The sequence below is a fragment of the Rhinopithecus bieti genome, unplaced genomic scaffold, assembly GCF_001698545.2.
Source record: "Rhinopithecus bieti isolate Rb0 unplaced genomic scaffold, ASM169854v2 scaffold_32012, whole genome shotgun sequence".
Classification (NCBI taxonomy): Eukaryota; Metazoa; Chordata; class Mammalia; order Primates; family Cercopithecidae; genus Rhinopithecus; species Rhinopithecus bieti.
In genome coordinates this window covers 3,415,979-3,435,915 of record NW_016814432.1, presented here as the reverse complement: position 1 = coordinate 3,435,915, position 19,937 = coordinate 3,415,979, and the positions used below count along the sequence as shown (strand labels likewise).

The 19,937-nt window shown below is 48.5% G+C and overlaps 1 protein-coding gene and 1 long non-coding RNA gene across 4 annotated transcripts in view; both read right to left on the bottom strand.

Moving 5' to 3' along the window:
- GMDS (GDP-mannose 4,6-dehydratase) overlaps positions 1-19,937 on the bottom strand; it is a 651,165-nt gene that overhangs the window by 81,393 nt on the left and 549,835 nt on the right. The window lies entirely within an intron of this gene.
- On the bottom strand, positions 889-3,540 carry LOC108514255 (uncharacterized). Its single transcript, XR_001881174.1, has 2 exons — positions 1,957-3,540; positions 889-1,638 (listed from the first exon to the last, which is right to left on the bottom strand). It is a non-coding gene; the product is annotated as an uncharacterized LOC108514255 (long non-coding RNA).

Sequence of the window (19,937 nt, the reverse complement as noted above, 5' to 3'; positions counted from 1 at the left end):
TGGTGTCTGGGAAAGCTCATTAGGTGATGTGGAGAATCCGGAAGAGTCTGGCTACTATTTAAGATCCTTATTTCTGATATGAGTTAGAAATCTCTACCGTGAGGGAATCTTACATTCGGAGTCTTCTGTAAAAACAGAACCAATGAATAGCATTGAAACAGTAGAATGAAATTCAACGATCTTTGAGGCCTCGCATCAGTAATACCCTCTACAAAATCACAGTTATCTTAATGCAAAGACTGCTATAATCCTGGCCTTGCAATGCACTATTTTTCATACGAATGGTTCAACTGTGTGTCTATTTCAGAAGAGGAAGAGGTGACAGTGACATACAGGGCACAGATTTTCTGAATGTTATATTGGTAATCATAGAGGGCTCTCTCACGCAGCAGTAGATAATGTCTAACAGGCCAGTCCTTTCTCAACATCAGCATCAGCATCAGCATGTGGCCATGACAAATGAAGTCTGGCAGTAGCTCTTGGCAGAATCCTTAAAGTTGCAAGCAGAACATGTGTGCTTTTCCCTGCAAGGTCCCTGTGTGCAGGGACACTGCCCTGCCACTCGGAGGTTCTGGCACCACCTCTTCAGAGTCCCACGGGTTCTTCTCCAGGCTCAGACTTACAGCCTGGTTTCCAGTGACTCAGCCCCGAGAACAAACAGTGGTGAGATGAAGCCTGTGGCTCCATGAGCAACTGCCAGAAAGCAATCACAAGCAACCTACCTTCCCTCCCCCCTCCCTCCCTCCTCCTCCCTCCCTCCTCCCTCCTTCCTTCCTTCCTTCCTTCCTTCTTCCTTCTCCTCCTCTCCTCTTTCCTCCCTCCCTCCCCTCCTCCTCCTTCCTTCCTCCTTCTTCTTTCCTTCCCTCCCCCCTCCCTTTTCTTTTTAAGTTTTAGCTTTGATGACAAAAACGATGGTGGAGGGGAGTGAGAGCCCCAGGTTGAACCCAACATGGACCACGCTTTGACGATGAGCATAGGCAGCCAAGTCAACACACACACAGGAGAAAATGGAAAAGAACAGAAAAGGCAGAGGGCAGAAACAAAACATGCAGGAGAGGGTGATTCTGTTCCATGATCCTTGGCTGAGTGCTCCAGGGTTCCTAAGTTTCAGCAAAAAGAAAATCACTGTTAATGGAAATGGTAATGAGACCTCTGACACTGAGAAGTGACAGCTCAGGCCTTGGCTCTACCACACACCTATAATCTGTGACTTGCAACAGAACGTTTCCCAAAGAGCGCAGTCCTCCCTGAGCAAATGGCTAGGGCCTGCGCCGTGAATTTGCTGCCCGGAAACCAGGACACCACGTGTGCTAAATCCTTGTAAAACCAGGAGAAGAACCATTTTCCTCCTGAAATTTTCTTCTGTTCCAGCTAATTTGGTACTTTAGTTGCTTTGTTTCTCCTCCACTTAAGTAAATATTCCTCAAGTGATGTGACAAACCTTTCTTTATGGAATAACAGAAGGATTTAACACATGTATGCTCATAGGACAAGTGCGTGCTTTCGCAGGTTACTGACAGCTTCATTAAACACCATTCTATATCTCACCAACGATTAAGCTAAGGCAGAAGGTAAGGCAGGCATTATGTCCATGTCATCATATGGGGAAAGTGAGGCTCAGAGGGGTTAAAAGGTGACCTCGGGGCCGGGCGCGGTGGCTCAAGCCTGTAATCCCAGCCATTTGGAGGCCGAGACGGGCGGATCACGGAGGTCAGAGATGGGAGACCATCCTGGCATAACACGGTGAAACCCCGTCTTCTACTACAAATACAAAAAAACTAGCCGGGCGACGTGGAGGCGCCTGTAAGTCCCAGTACTCGGGGAGGGCTGAGGCAGGAGAATGGCGTAACCCGGGAGGCGGAGGCTGCAGTTGAGCTGAAGATCCGGCCACTGCGCCCAGAGTCTGGCGGCAGAGCGGAGACTCCAGTCCCCCCCCCCCCCCAAAAAAAGAGTGACCTGATACAAGTCATAGAGCCAGGATCTGGAAGAAGCAGGAGGAAAGTCCAGGCGTCCCGATCCAAGCTAGGTCCACCACTGCCTTCCACTCTGAGAGGCTTCATCTCCAATAGAGGCAGAGACGTGAGTGGCTGGAAAAACTCATGGATAGAGCCTCCGGTTTAATGCTCTTCGGAGTCACACGGTAAAACAACAAGTGTTTGGCCTGTGGTTCTGCCGCTTTTGCCATCTGTGACCCTGGGGTAAACAATGGCATCTTTACGCACTTGTTTGTGAAAGATGGAAATGATGATAATTAGCTGATTGGGCTATAGTGAGAAGAAAACAGGCTGGTACATGGATGATGCAGAGAAGTGTGTCTGTCACACTGCAGGAACCCCACAGCCCACGTGTTACTTCAGACGGTGGCAGCTGTTTGGCTGTGTGAGCCCAAATGCCACAAGTGCGCATGTTTAAGGTGGATGTGATTCCTACGTATGCCTCCTGAGGAACAATTAACATCCCTAAATATTGTTGCAGTGCTTTGATGGCAGGTGTTCCTCAAACTCTAAGTGTCCTGTGGAACCCTGCGGCAACACACTTACAGCCTTCCCAATAGGGCCTCCTCCGAGCCAGGTACCAGCAATGTAGACAAAGCATTTGGGAAGTTGGATCAATAGTGAAGGTGGCCAATTCATCCCAGTTTGCCCAGGACTCTCTCAGTTTCAGCATGAATAGTCCTGTGCCCCAGGGCAAACTGGGACAGCTGGTCACCCTCTCAATCATAGAGTCTAGACTGGTAACAAAATTAAAAAGCTAGAAACCTATTTCTCATAAGCTATTCCTTAATACAAAACAATGCCAAAACCTTGGGAGTGCTGCAGCCTCATGTTCTGAACCAGTGGTTCTCAAAGTACGGTCCCCAAACCAGGCCAGCAGCATCCATGTCCCATGAGAGCTTGCTAGAAAAACAAATTTTGGGCATCATGCACACCTCATAAGCCAGAAACTGTGGGAATGAGGCCTAGGAATCTGGGTTTGAACAAGCCTTCTGGGTGTTTCTGATGCTTGTGCACCTCTGAGAACCACTGGTCCAGACCACAAGTAGAAGTCAGACTAGATGCCAAGGAGAATTAAAACAATGCAAGCTCACAAGAGGAAACTTTCTTCCTTTGTCATGATCACCTCCATTTCGGATTGCTCAAACTGAACAGGGAAAATATGATGAAAGCACTTCCTGCTCTCTTGTTCCATCGGAATCCGGTATGGCTGCCGATGATCGAGGGTAAAGTATCTCCGTAAAGCAACATACTGACAAGAAAGGCATCTTTAGGGGCGAGTCAAGCATATCATTTCATCTGTGGCCACATGTGAATGCTAGCTATGCATGTGTTCTAAAAAGCAAAGAGTAGACAAAGAGGAACGCCGCCCAGCCTCCCGACACCAGAGTCTCACTTCCTCTCCCCAGCTGGTGCGCTGGGGCCGGACTCCAGTAATAACAGCCTCCTGGGGAGATTAAAGCCCTGGCAAGCACAGTTTATCTTGGTGAATGTATACTTTAGCTTTGTGTGTATCTGTACATATACACACACTGTAGTATTTATAGCTGGTATACATGTGAGGTGGCGCTGGAGACAAGGCCTGGAAAGGGTGCACAACACCTATGACGTTGGAACCAAGATCTTTTAAATGCAAACTTGGTTTCCCTGAACTGTCCTCCACCCATGTGGTCCAAACACACACTCAGGTGTTTCAGGAAGAACACCCTCCCTCCCTGCAAATAGGGTCAGCAGTCTTTCTTCTGTTTCCAGAAAGAGCTGAGTATTCTGTGGTGGCTTCTTTCATCTCTGGGGATTTTGCTTATTAGAAAAATACACAGAATCGCCGATCTCCCGAGTAAGGAAATGAGATGGCCGGGAGATGAGCTGAGTCAGGACTGCCGCTGGAAGTCAAGTCTACAACGTCGGTATTGAGGTGGAAAAGCAATCAGCCCAGCACAGCCCACTCTGAGAAGGGCAGGCATGGGGGCTTCCGGCCCCAGCTCCCACGTGTGCACGACCCTGGACAGAGGGCGGCCTCCAGCGGTGGTGCTGCTCGGTGGCACACTGGGGCCTGGTTTCCCTTTTTTTTTTTTTTTGTGGGGGCACATATTTCCTCAGGAAGGAGCAGGTAAGTTCCTCCTTAGGCTTGTGAACACTTTCTTGTCACCTGGTCAAATGAAATTCCAACAATACTCTGAATAGGCAGTGCCACTTCACCACAGACATTCACAACAAGCCACAGTCATGGAGTGGTCAAAACTCGCAATCTCCATTTTCATGCAAAGCTGAATGGGCAGCTCAGACCTCTAAAAAATGTCATGAACATATAGGCCCTCTTAGTCTGTGTCTACTTGGCAAGAGCTCTGAGTGTCCATGAGTGATTGAACAGCACATGCCCACACTGTGGAGTGAGGGGCTGCCACAGCCACACGGTGTAGCCTTCTGTCCCCCATGGAGGCACTGGTCAGAGGAGAGACACAAGGCAGAGAGGAAGACTGCACATCAGGCTGGGGAGATGAGCCTGAGGGTTTATGTTTTGAGGATGCAAAGAAAAGAAGAAAAATAAGGAAGATGGGGGTAGGGAGAAACAACAAGCTGGATGAGGGGCGGAGGAGGGACGTACAGGAGACAGGGCCTGGGGCAGCCAGGAGAGGTCTCCAGGAGGGGCCTAACTGTGGAGGTTGCTGAGTGGCTGGAGGGGAGAGGCTGGAGCCAGCCCAGCCTAACAAATTCCCACAGGTGTGGGGGTTTAAAACAATACATGTTGATCCTCTTACAGTTCTGGGTGTGGGCAGGGCTGCTCCCTCTAGAGGCTTCCAGAAAGAACCTGTTCCCTTGCCTTGTCCAGCTTCTAGAGGCGCCCGCACCCCTTGGCTCACAGCCCCTTTCTCGAATCACCCTGACCCTGCTTCGTCTTCACTGCTCCTTTTCTGACTCTGACCCTCCTGCCTTTCTCCTATATGGACCTTGTGGTTACCATTAGAGCACCCTGGAAAATCCAGGACCGTCTCCAGACCCTTCACTCAATCCCATTTGCAAAGTCTCTGGATTATCATATAAGATGACAAAGCCACATGTTCTAGAATTAGCATGGGGACATCCTTGGGGGTGAGGACATTCTCCTGTGTGCCACAGAGATTAGGACGGCAGCACGCCATCTGCTGTGACTCCTCCCTGGCACAGCTAAGGGCAACACACAGCCCCCCTGTGCAGAGGCAGCTGGCCTAAGCCCTGAGGCTCAGCCTCTCACCCATGCGCTCCAGGCCCAGGTGAGGAGAGCAGCAGCTCACATGTGCTGAATGTGGACATTCCGCAAAAGTGAGAGATCTTTGCATTCTTTTTCTATAAAAGAGCCTCCCCCCAACACCGAGGTATATGAGCTCCCACAAAAGTTGAATCTGTCCCTGCTTACTCATTTTGTTCATCTATTCAAAGTGCAGGGAAAGGGACATTTCTTTAAGGAAAAGTCTTCATGCTTCTTCTAATTTATCTGTGTATGAGAATTTTTTAAAGTATTATTAGAAAACCTCTCACCTTTATTCTCAACTACACTGTGAAAGTTTTCATTTTTACTCTGGATTTTAAAATATGCTTGTGGGGAAGAAATCTACAATCCCTTAATTCCATTTTCGTATAGTCACAAAATCATCAGAAGAAAATGGAATTTTCTGTTCAGATTAAATAGAGCTCCTCAGTACCACTGAAAGCAGGAGGGAAGGGAGAGCCTGGGGCAAGTTTCATAGACGAAATTACTAGCTTCTGCAAATCATTAGTTTCTCCCTTGGGAGAAAAGAAGAGCTACAGTCTTCTGGTTGCGAGGCACTCTCAACGGGGTCAGGAGCTGCACGGCCACGTTTTAAATTCTAGCGGGCGGCTAAAACAGGATGAACCGAAGTCTGCCTGGCTACTGGGACACTGATTTGAGAAGAGAGATGGCAACGCGGCACAACAGCATCTGATTTTGATGTCTTTTGTCTAGTGATGTCCTATGTGGTGACAAGAAAGAAGACTGCAGGTGCCAGCACACCTCGCGCTGTCCCTCCTCGGGCCCGGCACTGGGACTTGAGGCTGAGCAGTCCACCTCCACCAAGAGCAGGAATGCCTCACATGACACTCAAAGGACGTCGCAGCCCCAGTTCTGGAAATCTGAGACCCTAACTGTACTTTAAAAGATAATTGAGAAACAAGTGGCAGGAGTGAAGGAGAAGAAGAAGGGTCAGTCATAAGTTATCCTATTCCTAAATCATAACAGCGAAGTGCAGAAGGGTCAGTCATAACTTATCCTGTTCCTACATCATAACCGCGAAGTGCAAAACCCCAGGAAGCCAGCTCAGGCTGGTCATGCCGCCAGGGTAACAAACCAGGGACTCTTTAAAAGTCTGGGTTCAGGAATCTTTGGGTAATTAACTGTAGAATGACTAGATACCCCCTCCCATATTTACAGTGCAAGCCTTTGCTAAACTCGTTTTTCCCTCCTTCATTTCTTCCTGTCTCCCTGCCTCTCCCTCCCTTCCCTTAGCATGGAGTACATCAATGCGTCCAAAGGGATAAACTGTATTTGTGTTAAGCCTTCATTTATAAATAACCAACTGACCCCAATTCTACACATAAATGGCACTTATTATTTAAAAAATACAGGCTATGTTTCTTTCATTGTTCACTGTTTCATTATGTTACACGTTTTCTTCCCATAGAGAATAAAATAATGACCAAAGTTCTATCCTTCAACTCAACATCTCTGCAGTGTCTTTCCGACCTCGTTAAACACGCCTGCTTACGTGTTTTCAGAACACATGACCCGCATCTACTCTGACACGTCCCCATTCATCAACAGAGCAACTTCATTCCTTAATTAGGGCAGTGTTTGAGCTTAAAGACAAGTCTGTACAACTGAAAAAAAAAAAAAAGAAAAGAAAAGATGCATATTCAAATTTTGAGAGAGTAAAATCACGGTCTGTGATGACAAAACTAAAATAATTTATCACATTTTATTTTCTAACGTTAATCCATTAAATCTAAGGCCACTGGGGCAGAGGTCTTATTTTCAAATAATATATATTTATTATAAGTAATAAAGAAATTTATTTATAAATTCTTCCCTTCCATACCTCTATGAATGTGCCTATTTCTGTAAGTTTAAAGTAAGTTCCTCACAACGAATGATTTTTGTTTACTGATGACAGGTATGACAATTTTATTTGGAGGGAAACATGTTCTGATTCAAAGAGAAGTCGTTCTTCCAAAGGAGCTGAAAGCTGATTCACAACACAGGAGTTTGCCTTTTACAGGCAGATACGATGTTAGAAAACGTCAGACGGCCAACATGTTTGAGCTGGGGGTGTGCGAGATTCTTCTCACGTGGCGCATGCCTCTCTTGGGTATTATCGAACGTGAAACTGGAACGCCCCCTTTCAGACAAGGAAAATTTAGAAGCAAGACGCCACAACGCCACCCAGTCAGAGCCGGCGGTTTTCTCAGCAGTGCCTGATGCAAGCTCGAGTTTTGATGGCAGTAGCTGGACTCTGACTCTTTGTAAAGGTGCAGCTTAACTCAGGCACTGCTAGAGCCTTGGAGAGAATTACAGACGTTCAGAGTGGCAGGAATGCCTGACATGGCTCCTTGGTTTGAGCCAGGGCAGAGCTAAAGCAGCACACACTTTAGTCAGAGCATAGCCTGGCCTAAAACATGAGATGTTAAAACTTGTATTCTGCCCTCTCACCCAGAGCCTTGATTAAAAATACTCTTTGCCCATTCAAGAGCTTGATGTGCAGAACCCTGTCCTGATAGCACTGATTCTGGCTCTGTTTTAGAATTTCACTGTATGTGGGAGGAGTAGTTAGGAGGGCAGAGAAAGCAGCACTAAAAAGATCCACACTTGCTATGACTGAAGCTCATTCCATAGGGAAGATGACAGAGACGTCTTGGAGAGAAGCCACCGTGTGTTGTCCCTCTGTGGGTCCTCCAGCCGTGGTGGCATGAATCCTATTGTTGATAAGGGTGGTGGCCACCTGTGGTGACCCCTGGGGAGGCCTTAGAGCTTCAGCAGGAAGGTTTCTGCAAGGGTTCAGGCTGACACATTGAAGGCACCAGCACTCAGGGCCTCGGAGCTCCGGACTGGACAGCGGACAATGTCTGCCTCACTGCCCATCTGGTGACCCTAACCTCAGTCTGGGGAAATCACTTCTCTACAAAAGATAACCTTGGCTCTGTGACAGCTCCGCCCCCAGCCCTCGCTACGAGGAGGGCCAATACATGGTGTTGACTTATGATTGCTGGGTTTTATATCCCAGATCCTAAGCCACTGAACCAGAGTCCACGTAAGCAGAGATGAGTTGAGGTGAGAAACAAAACACATGCCCTGAGATCCAGCTGCAGTAGCACCTTTTGGGGGAAGGAAGCTGAGATCTTTCTTAAGCATAACGAGGACAGACACATGCAGTGGGTTCCTTGGTGTTGGCAACTCCTGAGTGAGACGGAGGAGTTCCTGCATGCTGGCTACGTGGGCACAGGGCACGGTAGGGAAAAGTGAGCTGGAGTAAGTGGGGGGTGCTCACTTTGTTCTCTCTCTCTCCCTCCACCGTCCCTGCCTCCACCCCTCTGGCTCTTGCTCTTCCTCAGGGAGAGCAGATGTTTTAACTGATAGTTTGTAAATATTCTTAAGGCAGACAGTTGCTACCTGACTTCACCTTTCTTATCTCCAGTTCCACCCGAAAGTGGTAACACAACATATCCAAACATGCCTTGCCATACCAAAGAGGAGTCTGTACCTCAGCTAGTTACAGACTTTCATTCAAAAATAACTTTTTAAGTTGCTTTTGTATACTGCTTTTTCTGTGCTGGGTGGAAGTCCCCTCAAAGCTACTTTGTGTAAATGAAGAAATATAATCCTCTTCCCTGCTCCCCAGTCAAGCTGTGGGGCAGCATGCTGGCCACTGTGCCTGGATGCGCCTGCTGGCATCTGTCGAGGTGTCCTGCCCCACAGCCGCCAGGTGCACCGTGGGGACACCATTCACCTCCTCAGCATCACACTGGTGTGAAAGCAGCCCGGGGCTGAACTGCGCTTGAGGACCCCATGATACAGGCTTGGTTCACACTCAGCTCACCAGTGGCTGCAGTGCCAAGGCTTTTTCCATGTGTGGCACCGTGAAGTGGTATTTTCCCACAACTTGATTTTAGATCTATGTTTTAGACTTAAAGTAATCATATTTCTCTTTCTTTTTTTCTTTCACCTTTGGCATTAGCTTCTTGTAAAAATGAATTTAAGAACATTGTCCTTGCAAACCAGATTGTGTGTTTCTGAAAGTCCGTGCACCCTGACTTTCTAAGGCTCATTCATCACCCTATTCATCACCTATCATTTGTCTGCCACAGTGACAGGCACGAGGCAGATATGACAGCAAGACAAGACCTGGTTCTTGACTCCAACAAGTTAACGTTTTTGCTAAGGGGACAAGATCAACACTGATGATATGAGTCAACAACACAAGGTTGTCTCCAGGCTGACTTGGGGATGCTGGCCATAAATATAATAGAGCCATCAGAAGGAGACAGAGGACTGCAGGGGTAGGGGCAGCCTGAATAAAGGCACTGAGATTCAAGGCAGGGTGTGTGTGGGGGTAAAGGCTGCCCTCCCTGAAGAATCCACAGGAAATCAGGTTCTGGGCACTGTGAGGCTGGCAGAGTGGCTTGGGCTCCATGGAGGTGGGCAACAGAGGGCCACTGAGGGTAACTGAGCAAGAGTGTGTCTGTGAGGAAGGAAGGCCAGTACGGGAGTACCATTCAAGATGGTCTGTTGGAAAAGAAGGAGGAAATCAGCAAGACCAACTAGAAAGAAACTTCAAAAAATTAAAGGAACACCCCAGAAAGGAAGAGGGCCAGGACAGGTGGATGGAGAGCATGAAAATACTGTGTTGGGATGTCACTGAAAAGAGCAAATGAGAAAATGCATCGGCAGTGCTGAGCATAGTGTCCGTGTGTAATACGTACTCAGTAAGTGCTCACTCCTGAACTTCCGTTGCTGTGGCTATTTTCACGTGTGAGAAGAGAAATACGTAAATTGGAAGTAATAAACACAGTCCCTGCCTGTGTGGAGCTTGCTTTGTGGATTAATATTAAGGCCACGTGGCTATAACAGCTTTTGTTCTATTATTTTGGCGGTGAGGGGGTGGGGGTGCGGGTTCAAGTACATACTTGTTCTTCCTCAAAAGTACCTTTGAACCTGAATCATTGAATGGTTGTGTTATTAAAGCATTTAATAGTAATAGTCATGTTTAAAATGCTGAACAAAGCCTAGGTGGAATTTCCTACCTCAGTAACTTTTGATGGTGGGATACTAGTTCTACAGATAATTATTAAATACCACTACACAACAAAGTGATGACTACTGAACACTTTGACCAGAAAATATTGATAGCTTACTACATGTCAGGCAAGGCACTGGGGATACAAATGGAACAAAACACTTTCCCTATACTTAAAGAGCCAGAAAGACAGTGGTAGAAATAGACACATAAATCATCAGAATACAGGTGCACAGAGCCTTTCCAAAGCCTCCAGAGAGCTTGGAGTTGAGATGTTTTGGCTTGTAGAGACACGAGGTGACGGGCGCAGCACACACAGGTGGACATTTGCCCTGTACTGCCAGGACAGGCTGAGTTAGGCTTATCTTGGTGCTGCCTCTGCCCCTGCCCCTTGTACTCTCAACAGACAGGTGGTAAGTTTGTAGCTACCCTAATCCCATCTTTCTGAGCAGCCCCAGCAACATCTGGCCAGCACACCATAATCAAACGCGAATATTCCTTCAGCAAAACGTAGGAACAGTTACACTACCTAATAAAAAGACAGACTAGATAATTAGTCTTGTGTCAGGTCGGGTCAGATTTTGTGCCGAATGGATTTTATGGGAAGTTTTGATTTTCCCTGAGTTCTTTGGAGTTTGGAATCCTGGATAATGGACTGTGCGTGGTGTGGGGCCGTGTGTCTGTGGGAACAGAAAAGGGAACGCCTAGCTCACTCCTGGGAAGTTGGAGGAGTTTCCAGAGGAAGTTCCAGTAAACCTGAGACCCGAGGGAGGAGGAGAGGTAGCTTCAGGAGAGTTTGGGAACTGGGGAGGGCAGGAATGACCATTAAGTTGCAGTCCTGGGAGGTGGCTGGGCACCCAGTGATCCAGGGCTAGACCCATACAGCAATGAGAACAGGGGGTGGTGCGGCAGGAAGGCCCTTGCAAGAACAGGTGCATCTGGGGGGCATTAAGCCCTGAAGAACACAGTCAGATGTGTGCGGTGTTCTGGCAGCATCGCAGCTGATGATTCTGAGGGGAGGTGGTGGGCAGGCGTTGAGGCAGGAATGCAACAAGTAAGCCATGAAGGCCGGCATTCCAGAGACAGAGGCACAGGGGTGGTGACTGATCAGAGGTGGGGGCAGCAGGGAAACAGGGGAGTCAAGGGAAGCGTCCATGCTGTTCTGCCTACGTGTTCGAGCCTGAGGCCTGTGGAAAATACTTCTCTCCTTCCTCACGCGCTTCTTTATTCTAACTGACGAGAACGAGGCTGAGGTCTGACTAACATGCTTCGCCATTGTTTTCTCTTGGTTGTAAAGTCACACATGTTCACTTCACTAATGAACATTTGGAGAACACCCACCAGCGGAGGAGAGCCCCTCCCAGGCCCCTCATGAAGACACCACTGTGGTTAACGGTTCTGCTGGAACGAGGCTGGGAGCACGAGGCGTCCACAGCACGTGGCTGATTCCCAGCTTCTGCTCACCTGTGTGTAGGGTTTTCTTATACGGCTGTGATCATACTGTCTGTGCACTTTTTATGCCTCTTTTTTCACCCAGCATTTTATCCTAGACACTTTCCTGAGCCACTCCACAGTCTGAATGGACACGGATTTTTATGGATTTGCTGCGTGATGGCATTTGGAAGGACTGTGTTCAATTATCCCCTACAGTTGGACACTGTGCTGTCGAACAGATCTCTAAACCTGAAGGAAACTGCTTTAAAGGCCTACTGTCATGGCAGTATTTTCGGGAAGGCAAGGAAGCATTTGGCATCTCATACTGGTTCCTAGCTTATAGCCTTCCGAAGTCTCTTGCTGTCAACTGAACTGGGCATGGAAACATTTATAACTGGTAGTTTGTGGATAACAGAGTAGTATTTTAGCAGTTAAGTGAATCTCAAGTTTCAGTGCCTCTCAAATGTTGCTTACCCAAAACTTTAATATTAGTATTGGTTGTGAATAGAAGGAATTAAAATTACATCTCCATTGTGCCCACCAGAACCACGTCTCTGCTAACCATACTTTTTAATGTGACTTTAAGGAAGCAAAACCAAGTAATAAGGTTTTGAGGTCAAAATGTGAGCTGAAAATATTCTGATTTTTAAAAATATCTATCTGTTCATCCATCTACCTATGTATTGCTTAGAAATACTTCTCGGTCTCACAGAAGAGGGAGGAAAGGCTTTACTGATAGACTGAACAGCCACACAGTTGAGAGAAGTAATCACAGGACACTCTCTCAAAGGCCCTGTTTCAGAGCCCTCTCATCCACGGTGTTGTCCAGCATTGTCCAGAGCCCTCTCATCCACGGCGTTGTCCAGGGTAAGGAACCAGATGGAGGTGGGCTCCCCAACTTCCTCCTCCCAGGCAGCCTGGCATGGCCCACCACACACAGGCCTGGGAGGAGCTCTGCCAGCCCCTGGCCTTCCCACTCTTCTGAAAGACACATGTGAGCAGCACCCAGATTTGGAACTTGGAATGTGCACTTGCATTGAAAGCAATTTTATATATGGTAACTAGATGCAGTTAAAATATTTTTATTCGTATTTTAGGTATGTTATGGGGAAAACAGGCTTGTGTTGGCAGGGCTGGGGCCCCCATAATATTTAAAACATGCTTTCTGGGAGAAAAAGGTTTTCAAGTACCAAATCTGTTATTGCACTGAAGACTTCACAAACTAGGCTACATCCTTACTATTCACATGCATTTTCAAACATTTTCTGGAGTAAGGTAACGTATAAACAAATGAAATACAAATAAACAAAGAAACACATACAGCACTCATCTGGTTTTAATGGCACAGAAAGGAAATATCCAGAAGTATCAAGTGGGAGAGGTGCTTGTCCACACCCTCCTGGGGCTCTGAGGGCCATAAAGAACGAGCCATTTGCTCACCATCCACTGAAAAGCGTGAAACAAAATGCAGCATCTGTGTATATCTCAAAGGTAGGGAAGGAAACAGCTCGGAGGCTGTAACTTTTCTGACACTTGAGACGTCACTCCTTTGCATTCCCAGCAGGCAGCGAAGCGTGTTTGGAGAAGCTGGAGGGCAGGTGAGGAGTGGAGGGAAGGCGGGTAGGGGGCTTGCATTCGAAACCACCTCTGAAGGTGTTGTCAATACAGCAACAGCAACTAGGACAAACATGCCACACGGTGGGTCCAAGTCTGAATTGCGCGGGGATAAGTCAGTCATTGCGCCATCGAGGATGGTGCAGCTCCAAAGAATGGATCCAGGCGAGAACCCCACTACATCAGATAACTGGTGGATTAAATGGTTTAGATCTTGGGAAAAGCAGGTTTGGGTTTTCCTCAAACCATGCCTATTATAAACTACTGGTAGAATATTCCTTTTAAATTAAAATCTCATCGTCTATTCGAAGAACTCCAAGGGCACAGGAAAGAAAGGCCAGTGACTGCCGGGGGCCTTCTGGGCCTTGCTGGCATTCCTTTGAGCACTGCTACCTGAAACAGCAAGAGGCCAACTGGGGTCACGTCTCTGTGTGCTGCAACCCACAGCTTTGGGTTTTAAATGTGAAAAAGAAGCATCTTGACGTGGTAAGTAAGTGTGTGCCAGTCACACACTGAAAGGACAAAAAGCCATTGTCGGGCGCTGTGGTGATACGTTCAGCTGGGCCCTGGCCCTTCCTGCTCCCAGAAAATCCCTCAAAGCCTTCATGCCTGGTGCCTGTGTCGCTGGGTAAGAGGGTGCAGCTGTCTGATGTCCCCTGATTGCCTGAGAACCATGTACACTGCCTCAACTCCAGAGGTAGGCATGACAGGTATGTCCCCTCAATGCACAGCAGGTCTCTGACTGCTGGCTTATAGATTCGGGCCATTAAGTAGGTGCAAATACACCCACTGCAGCACTGAGAAAAGCCAGGAGACAGTGTCCAGAGAACCAGAGTGCGGGAGACAGTGTCCACAGAACCAGAGTGCGGGAGACAGTGTCCACAGAACCAGAGTGCGGGAGACAGTGTCCACAGAACCAGAGTGCGGGAGACAGTGTCCACAGAACCAGAGTGCGGGAGACAGTGTCCACAGAACCAGAGTGCGGGAGACAGTGTCCACAGAACCAGAGTGCGGGAGACAGTGTCCACAGAACCAGAGTGCGGGAGACAGTGTCCACAGAACCAGAGTGCGGGAGACAGTGTCCACAGAACCAGAGTGCGGGAGACAGTGTCCACAGAACCAGAGTGCGGGAGACAGTGTCCACAGAACCAGAGTGCGGGAGACAGTGTCCACAGAACCAGAGTGCGGGAGACAGTGTCCACAGAACCAGAGTGCGGGAGACAGTGTCCACAGAACCAGAGTGCGGGAGACAGTGTCCACAGAACCAGAGTGCGGGAGACAGTGTCCACAGAACCAGAGTGCGGGAGACAGTGTCCACAGAACCAGAGTGCGGGAGACAGTGTCCACAGAACCAGAGTGCGGGAGACAGTGTCCACAGAACCAGAGTGCGGGAGACAGTGTCCACAGAACCAGAGTGCGGGAGACAGTGTCCACAGAACCAGAGTGCGGGAGACAGTGTCCACAGAACCAGAGTGCGGGAGACAGTGTCCACAGAACCAGAGTGCGGGAGACAGTGTCCACAGAACCAGAGTGCGGGAGACAGTGTCCACAGAACCAGAGTGCGGGAGACAGTGTCCACAGAACCAGAGTGCGGGAGACAGTGTCCACAGAACCAGAGTGCGGGAGACAGTGTCCACAGAACCAGAGTGCGGGAGACAGTGTCCACAGAACCAGAGTGCGGGAGACAGTGTCCACAGAACCAGAGTGCGGGAGACAGTGTCCACAGAACCAGAGTGCGGGAGACAGTGTCCACAGAACCAGAGTGCGGGAGACAGTGTCCACAGAACCAGAGTGCGGGAGACAGTGTCCACAGAACCAGAGTGCGGGAGACAGTGTCCACAGAACCAGAGTGCGGGAGACAGTGTCCACAGAACCAGAGTGCGGGAGACAGTGTCCACAGAACCAGAGTGCGGGAGACAGTGTCCACAGAACCAGAGTGCGGGAGACAGTGTCCACAGAACCAGAGTGCGGGAGACAGTGTCCACAGAACCAGAGTGCGGGAGACAGTGTCCACAGAACCAGAGTGCGGGAGACAGTGTCCACAGAACCAGAGTGCGGGAGACAGTGTCCACAGAACCAGAGTGCGGGAGACAGTGTCCACAGAACCAGAGTGCGGGAGACAGTGTCCACAGAACCAGAGTGCGGGAGACAGTGTCCACAGAACCAGAGTGCGGGAGACAGTGTCCACAGAACCAGAGTGCGGGAGACAGTGTCCACAGAACCAGAGTGCGGGAGACAGTGTCCACAGAACCAGAGTGCGGGAGACAGTGTCCACAGAACCAGAGTGCGGGAGACAGTGTCCACAGAACCAGAGTGCGGGAGACAGTGTCCACAGAACCAGAGTGCGGGAGACAGTGTCCACAGAACCAGAGTGCGGGAGACAGTGTCCACAGAACCAGAGTGCGGGAGACAGTGTCCACAGAACCAGAGTGCGGGAGACAGTGTCCACAGAACCAGAGTGCGGGAGACAGTGTCCACAGAACCAGAGTGCGGGAGACAGTGTCCACAGAACCAGAGTGCGGGAGACAGTGTCCACAGAACCAGAGTGCGGGAGACAGTGTCCACAGAACCAGAGTGCGGGAGACAGTGTCCACAGAACCAGAGTGCGGGAGACAGTGTCCACAGAACCAGAGTGCGGGAGACAGTGTCCACAGAACCAGAGTGCGGGAGACAGTGTCCACAGAACCAGAGTGCGGGAGACAGTGTCCACAGAACCAGAGTGCGGGAGACAGTGTCCACAGAACCAGAGTGCGGGAGACAGTGTCCACAGAACCAGAGTGCGGGAGACAGTGTCCACAGAACCAGAGTGCGGGAGACAGTGTCCACAGAACCAGAGTGCGGGAGACAGTGTCCACAGAACCAGAGTGCGGGAGACAGTGTCCACAGAACCAGACTGCGGGAGACAGTGTCCACAGAACCAGAGTGCGGGAGACAGTGTCCACAGAACCAGACTGCGGGAGACAGTGTCCACAGAACCAGAGTGCCAGCCACCCTTGTAGTGTTGCTGATGAGGGTCCTGGCTAGAAAGTGCTGACAGCAGCTGTCCTTGGAGGCCAAGGCGCAGAAGGACAAAGTTTCTGGGTGACCCAGTGCACGTGATCTGGGAGGAAAGTGGGGGAGGCTTCATGGGGTAGCACGGCCTGGAAACTGGCGGTGACACTACACACAGCATAACCTTGGGCAAGTCACTCAGCTTCCTGGTGGCCCAATTTCCTCATCTGACATGACGACAGTGAAGATCACGTTCCCTGAGCAGCTGGAGGACGTGACAATGAGGCTCTGTGCTGGAGAAGCCACTGTGGCAAAGGCCAACATCTCAGAGGCAACGTGTTGCTTGGCGCCCAGGACCAGGAGAAGCCCTCGATGCTTGGAGCTGATTGTCACAGATGGAAGGAGAAGTGGACAAGTACCGTGGATGGGCCTTGGCTCCTCTGTTCCCCAAGACATGAACCCACTTCTCTGGCTATCCTTACATGGCTATTTAGACTACTGCTTACATGAGAGTAAATGCAAAAAGAGGAATTTATTGAGAATTAATGCTGTAACTAGGATTTAGAGATGGGACTGACAGTTACGTTTCAAAACCAGAGCTTGAAGTTTGGGGAGAAAACAAATGTCTCTTCTCTCAACGAATACAGTCTTTTGGTTGCGCTAAACCTGCCTGGCTCAACTGGGGCAGGCTATCTACGGAGGAAGAGTTTTTGCCTCATGCAGCAGCTTTTGGCTTGACTGCAGAATTATTTCTGGAAATGGTCAATAAAAATCACATATGTATATAAACCGATAACATAAAACCCCAAACCATACAAGTATACTTAATATAAATGACTTTGGATCTTTAAAAATTGTTTTTATTCTGCTGAAGTCCCTGAAGTCAAAGCCCGTGCTACAGCTGGCCGCTTCCCAAGAATCACTGCTTGTCAACACTGCTCCTGCAGAGGAAGGCTGTTTACCTCCACTCTGCCTGTCAAGTTGACTTTGTCTCTAAATGCTCTGCTTTTTATTACTACCCTACACCAGACTGGGAAAAACATTTGTATATGTGTATATTCCCGAAAAGCTTCACCACATGACTGCTGAGAACACAGCAGATCTATTCATCAACTTGGTCAAGAAACCAATCATACCGATTGATCAGAGGCCTAAAACAGCTAGCTGATTTTCTTTTCCATGATTTTCTTTCCCACATGTCTGCGGCATTCATTTAGTCACGAAACCCTGAGCAGCCACCTGCTCTGTACCTGCTGTGGTATAACCAGGTTGTGGTCAGATCTCACAGAGCTTCCGCCTACCAGAGAACTATGTAGGGGCAATGCCCTCTGGGGCTTCACCAAAAACCACCAAAACACACATCTGCCCTGACATGGCAGATGCACTTTTGAGGTTCCCCTTGGGAATGGTCACCCTAGATCTGGACTTGGCAGTTCAGCTTTGTTTTCTCTGCATGGACAGCTGGACAGGCACAATTCCCTACAACTATCTCATGATGTTGTATTCTAAGCATTTTTCCCTGGGGGGAATCAGCTTTTATCTAATTCTTCAAGAGATGAATGAAACCAACAAGGTTAGGGACAAGTGAACTGTGTGCATCACTCCCGGACTGCAACCCAGGGCACAGCTGCCCCCACTTACCGAGGCTCGGCCAGCCTCAGAGCTGGCTGCCTCAGGATCCCTGCAGAGTCCTACGTTTCCAGGGTCCGCTGCTCAACTGGTTTGAGGATGAACCCCGGAGGACTGTATTTTTAACAGCTTTCTGGATGAGTCTGATGTAGCAGGCTTAAGTACCATGGACTAGGGTAGCCACCTTTGCTTAAGGATGCCTGCAACTTTGCTTAAAGTAGTAGCATTACCCAAGTGTTCTTAAAGAGGCAACCGGAGAAGAAACGGGTTGCCTCTTTAAGAACACTTGGGTAACTCACACATCCACAAGAGCTCTGATGCTTACAGGCAAAATGAAACACATGGGTGGGAAATCGATGTAGAAACTCATTTTGCCACTGTCTGCACTGAATCTGTGCATTTGCGGCCTGTGGTTTTAGAGATATCCCTCTGCAATTTTCACACACTTATGTCTAGGTATGGTTTTTCATCCACCTTGCTTACCTCTGTGCTATCAGCCTGTTCTTGCCTCTGACACCCTGGCTGCCTGCATACCCGTTCCATGCCCCTTAAGTGACTTGGGAAACTTGTGGAAAGAAATCTTTTCAGTCAGATTTTGTGCAGCATGGATGAAAGTCCCTGTTGATTCTAAGGAATGACCTGGGTGGAGGGACAAGTGTTTCTGGCATAGTGAAGGCCCCACCCAAGCACCAGCAACTGGTGGCTGCTGAGAGCAGCACTGCACAGTCACCAGCAGAACATGCCCCGCAAGCCCCATCCAGCCCCATTCAGCCCCTCACCTGAGCCTTCATTAACACACGACACATTTCCTCTGTTTACAAGTTCATGACTGAAGCCTACTCTCTAACCCTCTCCAACACTTAGAAACAGACTCTAAGATCAAGAGAAAACTGCAAGAGATTGGAGGTTTGGGGCTTCCTGGCAGATGTAGAAGGTGCTGGAAAATTCAGTCAGATTAATCCAGACTCTTGGTTTGAGGGATTCTTTTCTTTGATAGTAATCACACCATTCTGCAATACTATGGTATCCTTGATCATAAGATCTCAACATGCTTCACAAACACTAATTTAACCTCCCACTACTTTTGTGAAGTTTATCATAATCATCCTTCACTTAGGAGATAGGGAAACTTGAGATGATGTGTAAAGTAGAATATGTAAATAGCTAAATGAACTTTCAAGTGCTGTGTTCTTAGCTCCTAATTATTTTGACTGAAGTGTTTTTTCTTATTTCCTTCAGATAAATAAACTGATATCAATGGTTTACAAACACAACAGAAACTGCAAAACACATATTCCTAACTTACTCCCTATAACTAAACCTGGGGTGCAAAATGTCACTCACATGGAGAGAAGATGCAGCAGACAAAATGACTTATCATCAATTCAGGGTTTCAAACAAATATCCCCTTTACTTTGATGTCTCTGATGCTGACTGCAAAGTATGAGGGTATCGGAAAGTTCAGAAGTTCAGATACAAGTTCAATTGTCTGTAAAAGTTATAAAGATGGAGAAAGGGAAAAAGAAAAAGGGTTGAATTCTTTAAAAAAAATCAAGATCATGAAAAAGGCAGAAAGGAAGAGGAGAATATTGCTAGCAAGCAATAGGTTATTAAGTTTGGATTTCAATAGAGGTTGTTAGCAGAACAATGTAAATATTGCTTAGTTGGAGGGCTGAGGAGAAACTGGTATGAATCAGAAAGCCTGATGAATGTGCGTGGATGACTGGGGACACGGGGCAGACACGAGGCCGTTTCTGCTGCAGAAAGCAAGAAGGCTACGCCATCATATCTGCATTTCTCCCAAAGAATCAAATCCGGCTGGGCGCGGTGGCTCAAGCCTGTAATCCCAGCACTTTGGGAGGCCGAGACGGGCGGATCATGAGGTCAGGAGATCGAGACCATCCTGGCTAACACGGTGAAACCCCGTCTCTACCAAAAAATACAAAATCTAGCCGGGCGAGGTGGCGGGCGCCTGTAGTCCCAGCTACTCGGG